Raw genomic sequence first — 10,864 nt, 5'->3', positions numbered from 1 at the left:
TTGGAGGAGAGGAGAAGACTATAAGGGATGGGGGAAAAAGTGAGCACGCGAAGGCTAAGGTTTCCGCGTCAGGGGGGGTTAAGTGATTTCAAATCCACGCGAACGCATGGATCACGCGAAAGCGTGGATGGGGCGGAAGTGCAACGACGCGAAAGCGTCATTGACGCAAACGCGTGAATGAGGGATAATGAAAATGACGCGTACGTGTGAAGCATGCGTTCGCGTCAATTAGGATTGTGCTAAACGCACAAATCCAGTGTCATTTTGGCGCAACTCTCTATTTCAATTAAGGGGGAAAAAATTTTCATGCGATGCGTACGTGTCGCCCACGCCCACGCGTGGTGTGTATAAGGAAAAATGGCGCATACTCGTCATCGACCCGCACGCGTGGCCCAATTGTGCCTAACGTATACCAGCCACATGATTCCAGCCCAACTTTCTGGGCGTTGGATTGTGACACCGATTTGGAATCGACGCCCACGCGTGACCCATACGCACGCGTGGTGTGGGTTTTTTTTTTATGTTTTTTATGGTATGCAGAATGCAAAATGCAGATGCTGATGCTATGCATGAACTCTAAGAAAAAATAGAATAATGATAATAAAAATAAAATTGAAGCAAAACGAAATAAAACAAAGACTAAGAAAGAACGATCATACCATGGTGGGTTGTCTCCCACCTAGCACTTTTAGTTAAAGTCCTTAAGTTGGACATTCTGGTGAGCTTTCTGTTATGGTGGCTTGTGTTTGAATTCATCCAGAAATGTCCATCAATGTTTACAATTCCAATAGCCTCCGGGGTCCCAAACTAGGCACATAAAGCCTTCGAGTAAGTTAAAACAGGTTTTCAGGCTCTAGGAGTGTTGATTATCAGAGAAAATTCTAGGATCCCAAACCTTGCTTTTGTACCCGTCTTTGTCTTGATCTACATTTTTCCAGCTGGGCGGTACGGAATTTGAACTCTCACTAAGATGACCAAACATCTTTCGAGACCCATTCAATCGGACTCAATACCAATCCTTGCACCTCAAATTGAAGCGTGGAGCCTTATTGAATCTTGCATACCAACTCTGATTTCGAACTATTTCCCTCTTACTCTTAAAGTCACAAAGAGCTCTAAGATGGCCATCTGTTTCAAGCAAACCATATTCAAGTGGAAAAGTAAAGATAAAGGCTAAGGATTTTACCCACTTGAAGTTTGTATTGGGTGGTAATGGCCTTGGGATAGGTGTTTCCAGTGGTCTTGCAACTCCCTTGTATTCTTCTGTGAATTCTTCCACTTCTTTGCAAACTTCTTCAACTGCAACCACGTCTTGATCAAAGTCTTTGATTTCTTCCTCATCACTCAAGTCATAAGTTGGAGGTTGAGAATAGTCTACCTCCGTATCATCTCCATATTCACTTGGGGAAGATTCTTCCATCTCAAAGAATTCACTTGCGGATGCAAGTTCATTACTAGGAGAGCTTGATTCATGATTATCATTACCAAGGAAACTAGCTTCTTGAGCTATTCCGTCTAGTTCTTCATAAGATACATGCTTTGGGGGTTGTGCACTATCCTCCTTAGCATCAATTGCAAATTTCTTGGTGGAATTCTCCACAATTCTTGATTCACATGGAGGTTCAGCATCTCCTAAATCTTCAACCAATTCTTCTTCATCGATAATTCCGGCTTCCTCCACTTGTTGCAATACAAAGTCATGCTCCTTACTATCCACCAGAGTTTCTAGTATCTCCTTCATGCTACGTTCTCCATTAGATTGTCCACATGAAGCCATGGGGGTTCCTTGAGTGTCCGAACATCGGGAAGCTAACTGATTGGTCACTTGCTCCAATTGGTGAAGGGTTGCATGGAATTTTTCCACTGTTTCCTTGAGACGCTCCTGTGATTCTCGGGTCGATGCATATGGACATGGTGCATATGGAAGTGGTGGTTCTTGGGAGTAATTGGATTGGAACTGGGGTGGATAACGGTTAGGGTCATATGGAGGTGAATGGTGGTAGGTGGCTTGTGAGTGTGGTGGTTCAAAGCTCTGTTGAGGAGGTGGTTCATAGGCATATGATGGGGCTTGTTGGTAACTACAAGGGGGTTCACTATATCTATTATCTTGGCACGCACCTCGAAATGGCTTTTGACCATAGTAATTTGGTGGGTGTTAGTTGTCACGAAAGGGTCCACCATAACTATTGTCTTGGCATGCATTGTGGGATGGACGTTGTCCATGGTACTTTGGAAGGTGTTGCTGCCGAAAGGGGTGATCAGATCCTCGTGACTCCTTCCATCTCTGATTGTTTTGACCTTGATGCATGTTTGATGCGCATAAACTTGTTATGCTACGATTTAGGAAATTGCACAATCGGCAAAATTCCTTCCGGCAAGTGCACCGGTTATCGTCAAGTAAAAACTCACACTAGAGTGAGGTCGAATCCCACAAGGATTGGTTGAATGAGCAATTCGTATTAGAAGTGTGTCTAGTTGAGTGGAATCAAGAATTAGATGAGAGTTGTGGAATGTAAAATTGGCGGGAAACGTAAATGGCAAGAAATTGAAATTGCGGAATCTTAAATTGCATGAATTAAAGAGCAAGAAGCTAAATTGCTGAAATTAAAAGGGAATAGGGGTGATTGCATGAATTGAATTGCAGAATGTAAAGAGAAAGTGGAAATCGGAGATGGGGAATTCATTGGGTTTCAGGAGATATTGAGATCTCCGAATCAAAACATTTTTTATCTCTTCCTCAACCAATGCGTTCATTGAATTTTTGCTTGGCAATCTTATATGATTGGATCCCAATCCCTTGGCTCCTTTGTTATTCATTTAACCATTCTTGGTTACTTTAAGCTCAAGAAAGTGCATAAAACAACTAAAACTAACAGAAAAATGCTAGTGAAACTCGCCTAAGATGCCTTGGCATCAATGTTCCTGTTATAATTTCCATTCCTTGCAATAACATTGGAACCAAACTTAAAGCCAAAAGGGTGAGAACTCATGGTAGCTAATAAAGATTAAAAACAAAAATAAAAACAAATAAACAAGCAAAAGAAAATATTTACGATAACCAATAATAAGGCACACAATTGCAATTCCCCGGCAACGGTGCCATTTTGATGAACGGATTCTTGCGAGTAAAGAAATCCATAAAAATAATCGCGTTCTAAGTATAGTTTCTAAACCAACAGAGAATCCTTTTGTACAAAAGTTTTGGTTGTCACTTAAGCAAACCCAATAAAAATAATAAACCGAAGTATTTAAACCGCGGGTCATCTCTCAAGGAATTGCAGAGAAGTATGATTTATTATTAGTTATGAGAAAAAGTGTATTTTTGGGTTTTTGAGATAAGGAACAAGTAATTTTGAATGACGAGAAAAATAAATTAATAATTAGAAAATCTCTTGGCAGGGTATAAGAATTGGAAATCCCATCCCAGTTATCCTTATCAGGTGTGATGAGAATTGTTTACTGCTCCCACTTAGTTAACCCTTACTAAATAAAGGAAAGTCAAGTGGGCTAATCAATTTGATTCCTCAAGTCCTAGTCAACTCCTATGGAAAGACTAGCTTTAGAGGGATCCAAATCAATCAGCAAATTCCAATTTTCAATTAACAGCTGAGTTTGACAACTCAAGTGTCACCAATTACTCAACCAAAGCCAAAAGGAAAAAATATAAATTATTTATATCATAAATAAAAGAAAGCAATCATAAATCTGAAATACCTCAAATTATATTAAATAGAAAATCAAATTGAACATAGGGATCCATAAACCAAATTGGCAACATCAAGAAATCAACCAAAGTAATAGAATAAATAAAAGTAGAAGAAAACATAAAGTAAAGTAAAGGAACATTGAACCTGGAATGAAGAAATAACCATAAGCTAAGAGAAATCCTAATTCTGAAACCTAAGAGAGAGGAGAGAGCCTCTCTCTCTAAAAAACTACATCTAAAACCTAAAATTGTTGTATTTTCCAATGAATGAATGATGAATTATTTAATTTCCCCATTCTCCAGCCTCTATTCTGTGTTTCTGGGCTTGGATCTAGGCCGAAAAGGGGCCCAGAAATTGCTGAAGGTGTTTTCTGCAGATTCCTGCATGTGGCGTCTGTCACGCGTGCGCGTCATTTGGAGATTTTTACTTTCTACGCGTACGCGTCAGTCACGCGTGCGCGTCGCTGCCATTTTGCGCTAGCCACGCGTCCGCGTCATCCATGCGTGCGCGTCGCTGCCATTTTCTTCAAAACTCCATTTTTGCGCGTTCCTATGGTCAAGAGCCATTCCAGGGAGCGTACCAAGATGATGAATATAGTGGACCCCCTTGTAGTTACCAACAAGCCCCACCATATGCTTATGAACCCCCTCCTCAACATAACTTTGAACCATCATACTCACAAGCCCCCTACTACCAAACACCCTCACATGATCCTAACCCGTATCCACCATATCAACCATCCTATGAGCCATATGAGCCATACATAGATCCACCCCAATTCCAACCCAATCGGTCCCAAGGACCACCACCTCCATATATACCACATCCATATCCATCAATCTAAGAGCCTTATGGTCCTACATATGATATCCAAGCAGAACAAGAGTCAAGGGATTATCTCAAGGAAACAGTGGATCAATTTCATGCAACCCTTCGTCAATTGGACCAAGCGATAAACCGAATAGCACCCGAAGCTTTCATGGCTAAAGGATCTCAACTTGAGAACCAAGAATTGAAGTGTGCTGTGCAACAAGTGGAAAAGCTAGAGAATGATGAACCACCCTCTTATCATGAACTTTTCCTTCCAAGTAATGAGCCCTCATATCCACCTCAACCTCCAATGCATGACACTCTTGGTGTTCTTCTTCAAGGGCAAAGAGAGATGGAACGGGGAGTACTAGAATTCACGACTGCCTTGACTGAGGTAGTAAATCAATTAGCTTCCCAGCATCTGAGCACTCAAGAAACTCCCATGGCTACATGTGGAGAATCAATAGAAGAGCGTAGCATGAAGGAGATACTAGAAACTCTAGTGGACAATGAGAAATATGGCTTTGTATTGGAACAAGTGGAGGAAGCCATAATAGTTGCAGAGGAAGAAGTGGTTGAAGACTTAGTAGACACTGAACCTCCATGGGAATCTAGAGTTGTAGAGTATTCCTCCAAGAAGATTGAAATTGATGTCAAGAAGGCTAGTGCACAACCTCCATGGCATATTCCCTATGAAGACTTGGATGGGATAGATCAAGAAGCAAGTTTCCTTGGTGATGAGGATCATGAATCAAGCCCTTCTAGTGATGAATCTACATCCACAAATGAACTCCTTGAATATGAAGACTCTTCTCTGATTGAGTTTGCGTATGATGTGGAAGTAGAAGTCCTTCGAAAAGGTTGGCTGGGAGTTGGAAATGCTTTGTCAAGGTAGTTGGAGACCTCTCTACCTAGGTTACCATCTACCCCTTCATTTGAGTGGGTAAGACTTATCTCTATTCACTTTATTGTCCCACTTGAGTATGGTATTCTTGAAACGGATGGTCAACTTAGAAGGCTTTGTGGAATAAAGCGTAAGACAAGACTGTTTAGTGGTTAGAGTTGCAAATCAAGGCTCATCAAGGTTGATATTTCAAGAGCTAGATGTAAGGGCTCAACTGGTGATAATTTGGTTAGATCTAAAAGAAGAGTTTGGTACTCCATAGAGAATTCAAACTGCTTGTCACCCGGTTGGGACAATGGTGATCCACTTCAAGACGGGTGTAGATACAAGATTTGGGATCCGGGCATACAGGAGGATCGACTTTGGGAGCTCAAAGCTTGTGAAGAACTTCATCAAGGCTTGGTACATTTATCTGGAGATGTTGAAGATTATTGGACGTCCAAGCTTTGGTGGCAGTTTCAGGATGAGTTCAAGTACAAGCCACCATGACAAGGAGCTCGCCGAATGTCCAACTTAAGGACAATAACTAAAAGTGCTAGTGGGAGACAACCCACCATGGTATGATCGTTCTTCTTCAATCTTTGTTTTATTTTATTTCATTTTATTCTTCGTTTATTTTGTTCTATTTTTATTAGTGTTCATTCATAATGTCTGCATTATGCATATTGCATTTAAAAAAAAAGGGCAAACCACGCGTGGGCATCGATAGCAATTTCGCTCCCCCATCCAACGAACAGAAAGTTGTGAAGGAATCGTGCGGCTGGCGTGCTCTGCGCACAATTCGACCCACGCGTACGCGTCTACAACGCGTGCGTGTCATCTGCGACAAGGGAAACCCACGCGTACGCGTTAAGCACGTGCACGCGTGGATAGGGAAATCGACATAAATAGCATGTTGGACAGAAAGTTGTGCTGCTCCCACACTGGAACTGTGATAGAGGCACAAGGTCATCCACGCGTACGCGTGGGCGACACGTACACGTCGCATGGTGAATACAGTTCTGACGCGCAGGCGTGCCTTGCGCGCGCGTCGCGTCCTGATTTTTCATTCCCTTCTCCTTTCTTCCTTCATTCTTCTTATTGCATTTCATTACTTTTCTTTCTTCAACAATTTTTCTCTTTCATGCTTAGTTATTTATGGTTTTCTTTTCATTATTTTCTTTTTTCTTCATGCATTTTTATGTTGGTGTTGGAGCTTTATTTGGGTCATATATTATTATACTTGAGCATGTGGAATTAATTTTTGGATTGCATGCATATTAGAGTTCTTACTTTTCCTAATATATTTTACATGCATACCAAGTGCTTGTGAAAAGCCCATATGGCATTGTGCATTCTTAACTATTCTATCCTTCTACTCTAATGCCTATTTTTCACAAAACCCTTCCAATATTTTATTAAGTAAATATAATTGTCAATACAAACGTTATTGTAAGTTTGTTACGAGTAATAATACATTTTGGCTTTTAATGCTTGATCTATGCTACTTATGTCTTTGCCGGTATGCTAATAAACATCTTGCATCAATTTATCATGCTATATTTCCATTGATGTCCTAATTGCATGGAGTCGCGACCATGTGTTAACGACATTCTTCTTTACCTTGGCATGATTATCACTCGTACTGCCCTCTTCCTTGCTCTATCCCTTTGATTTCATGTCCCTTTCTCTTCTCCCTTTTCAGGATGGCCACCAGGAAGGGTACAGAAATAGCCTCTAACAAGCCACCGGTGAGGAGAGGAACAAAAAGCACAAACACCTTCAACAAATCAGTTGCTCCCTCAGATACTTCAGAGGTTGGACCGGCTAGACCGGCAGGCAAAGCAAATGGAGCACCGTAACAAGCACCGATTTACATACCTCAAAGAGCTGATTGTTGGCAACCACCCACCTGAAGAAGATCTAGACACTCCAGACTCCACCTTACCTACCAGCACCGAGAGCCATGACCGCCCCGACTGTGGAGACGCTGTTACCAACCCCCCTTTGTTCCTGACTGATGGCACCAAAGACAGTGCCAAGCTTTAAGTGTGGGGAGGTCGGTCAGTACCTGACTTCCGGAGGTAACTTTTCTCTCTTAACACCAACAAATTTAACTTCTTCTTTTGTCATATAGGATAGATTGCATAATAATAAGTGTTTGCATGTATGTTCTACTCGGTTGAAAAATAAAAAGTTTCTTTTTAAGACCCTATTTTGAAAAATTTCACTAATTCAAATTAAAATTTTACGTTAAACTTGTTTGAGGATTGTAAATTGGAACATGAATTATAGCTAAAAGAACACACAACCTGTGAGTTTGAGCTTAATTGTATGGTTACACTATTTAACTATAATATTTTTTTTCTTGTGTGTTTTCTTCTCTATGATTGTAATCTATATTTTGTTCCATTCTATATGTCCATTGTTTAGTGTATTTATATGCTTGCATATGATTGAGGCCATTATTTGTTATTAGCTCACTTATCCCAAATAGCCTACCCTTTCAATTACCTTTGTTTGCCACTTTGAGCCTTTTAATTCCCTTTGTTCTATATTTTACCACATCACTAGTCTTAAATAGAAAAATAATTAATTATCCCATTGAATCTTTGGTTAGCTTAAGATAGAGACTGTGTGTCAATCAAGTGTGGGAAAACTGTGGAAAACCTGGGTTAATAGGGAATGTGTTATGTTTCTACTTTATTTAAATATTGGAAATTTGGGTGCATACTCATATGAGACCAGAAAAATTAAAAACTCATGTGCATTGATATGTTATGTTTACCTTTATATCAAAGTTTTAGAAAGCATGACTAGAGAAGACTAGAGTGGACTACCCTATACACTTGAGAGATTAGAGTGCACATACACTACCAGTGAGAGTTCAGTGCTTGATTCTATGTTCCCTACTTTCATGAGCTATCTTCTTACAAGTTTACTTGTCTTTTGTTGTATGATTTGAATTAGTGGAATTCAATTCATATTTGTCTTGAAGGATTTATTTAGTTTTAACCAAGTAGGTAGAAACATTTTGCATGTAGTTGCATTCATATAGATAGGTTGCATTTCATATTTTCTACCATTCCTCTTCACTGCTTTGTAGCTTCTCCTGAGCTTAGCATGAGGACATGCTAATGTTTAAGTGTGGGAAGATTTGATGCACCACTATTTCGTGGTACATCTTGTGCTTAATTGAGTGAATTTTATCCACTATTCTCACACTTATTCATAGAAATCGCATATTTTACATTTTCCTTCCTAATTTTGTGCTATGAATGAAAACATGTTTCTTTGGTCTTAATTTAGCTAATTTTAATCCTCTCTTATTACCATTTGATGCCATGATATGTGTGTTAGGTGTTTTCAGAGATTACAGGGCAGGAATGGCTTAGAGGATAGAAAGGAAGCATGCAAAAGTGGAAGGAATACAAGAAACTAAAGGAATTGCTAAGCTGTCCAGCCTGACCTCTTCGTACTAAATCGATCATAACTTGAGCTTCAGAGATCCAAATAAAGAGGTTCTAGTTGCGTTGGAAAGCTAACATTCGGGGCTTTGCAACGATATATAATTTGCCATAGTTGCCTTGAGAATAGGTGACGTGCACGCGTGGACGATGCATATGCGTGATAGAGCGACGTGTTGGACGTATCAGAAATCGCTGGGGCGATTTCTGGGCTGTTTTTGACCCAGTTTTTTGCCTAGAAAACATAGATTAGAGGCTAAAGAGTGGGAGAATACAGGAATTCATTCATACACTTCTCATTCACATAATTTTAGGTTTTAGATGTAGTTTCTAGAGAGAGAGGCTCTCTCCTCTCTCCTAGGTTTTAGGATTTAGGATTTCTTCTTTCAATTTCCAGGTTCAATGTTCCTTTAATTTAGTTTCTCTTCTACTTTTATTTGTTCTAGTATTCTAATTTATTTATTCCCCAATTTGGTTTATGAATTCTCATGTTTAATTTGATTTTCTATTTAATACAATTTGAGGTATTTCAGATTTATGATTGCTTTCTTCAATTCATAATATTGATGCTTTCAATTTAAGTTAGATTTTTCCAACTTGGCTTTGGATTTGATTATTATTTGGAGACCCTTGAGTTGGAAGACTCAAGAGTTAATTTGTGATTGGCTCTCTAGCCACCAACGCTAATCCTTCTCAAGGAAGAGGATTAGGACTTGGGAATAGAAGTTGGCTCCCAACTTAACTTTCCTTTATTTAGTAAAGAATAACTAAGCAGAGACAATAAATTATTACTATTAACCTTGAGAAATCCAACAAGGATAGAACTTCCAATTAATCTTCTCCTAGCCAAGGCTTTTTAATTTAATTACATAAAACCTCTTGTTTATTTCTATTGCTTTAATTTATAATTATTTATTTTCCCATTCTTCAACTCTAAAAATTCTCAGAAAACACATAACCAATAATAACACACTTCCCTGCAATTCCTTGAGAGACAACCCGAGGTTTAAATACTTCGGTTATTACTTTTTAGAGGTTTTGTTACCTGTGACAACCAAACTTTTGTATGAAAGGATTCTTGTTGGTTTAGAAACTATACTTTCAACGAGACTTTATTTGTGAAATTCTTTACTAGAAAAAATCCATTCATCAAACACCCTTGTTGTCCACCCTGACTGTCGTTAAACACCAGTCCCTCTAGTATTCTGGGCGTTGAACGCCCAGTAGGGATGTCCTTGCTGGCATTCAACACCAGCTTCCCTGGGCTGGGGGCGTTGAACGCCCAGTGAGGGGTTCCTCACTAATGTTCGGCGCCAGAAAGCCTTCCTATTTGGGCATTGAATGCCCAGCCAGTGCTCCCTGGCTGGCGTTCAACGCTAGCTTTTCTACCAGGATGGGCGTTAAACGCCCAGTGAGGACTTCCTCACTGGTATTTAATGCCAGGCTTGCTGCCATTATGGGCATTGAATGGCCAGTGAAGGCTTCTTCACTAGCGTTCAATGCTTTCCTATTCTACTATGAGTTTTTGGTATTTTGGGCAATTTCAGGTATTTTCTAGCTGAAATTGAGGAGTTGGAGTAGAAGTCTGATTCAGAGACAGAGAAAGCACTGCAGTTGCTGTCCAGATCTGACCTACCTGCACATTAAGTTTTTATAGGTTTTAGTGTTAAATTCACATTTTTAGATTCTACTATAAGTTTTTGTGTTTTTGGACAATTTCAGGTATTTTCTGGCTGAAATTGAGTCTGATTCAGAGACAGAGAAAGTATTGCAGATGCTGTCCGGATCTGACCTACCTGCATTTGAAAGAGCTTTTCTGGAGATAAAAAAGTCCAAATGGAGTGCTCTCAACGGCTATAGAAAGTTGACTTTTAGAGCTTTCCAGTAATATATAATAGTCCATACTTTGCTTTGGAATAGAAGGCCCGAAATTTGCGTCCAATGCCAGCTTCCTACCCCCTTCCAGGCGTCCAGCGCCCAAAGAGTAGAGCCCAGCG

The sequence above is a fragment of the Arachis ipaensis genome, chromosome B08 (genome assembly GCF_000816755.2).
Source record: "Arachis ipaensis cultivar K30076 chromosome B08, Araip1.1, whole genome shotgun sequence".
Taxonomy (NCBI): Eukaryota; Viridiplantae; Streptophyta; class Magnoliopsida; order Fabales; family Fabaceae; genus Arachis; species Arachis ipaensis.
The sequence above is the reverse complement of the archived record's forward strand: the minus strand, read 5'-3'. Positions refer to the sequence as shown.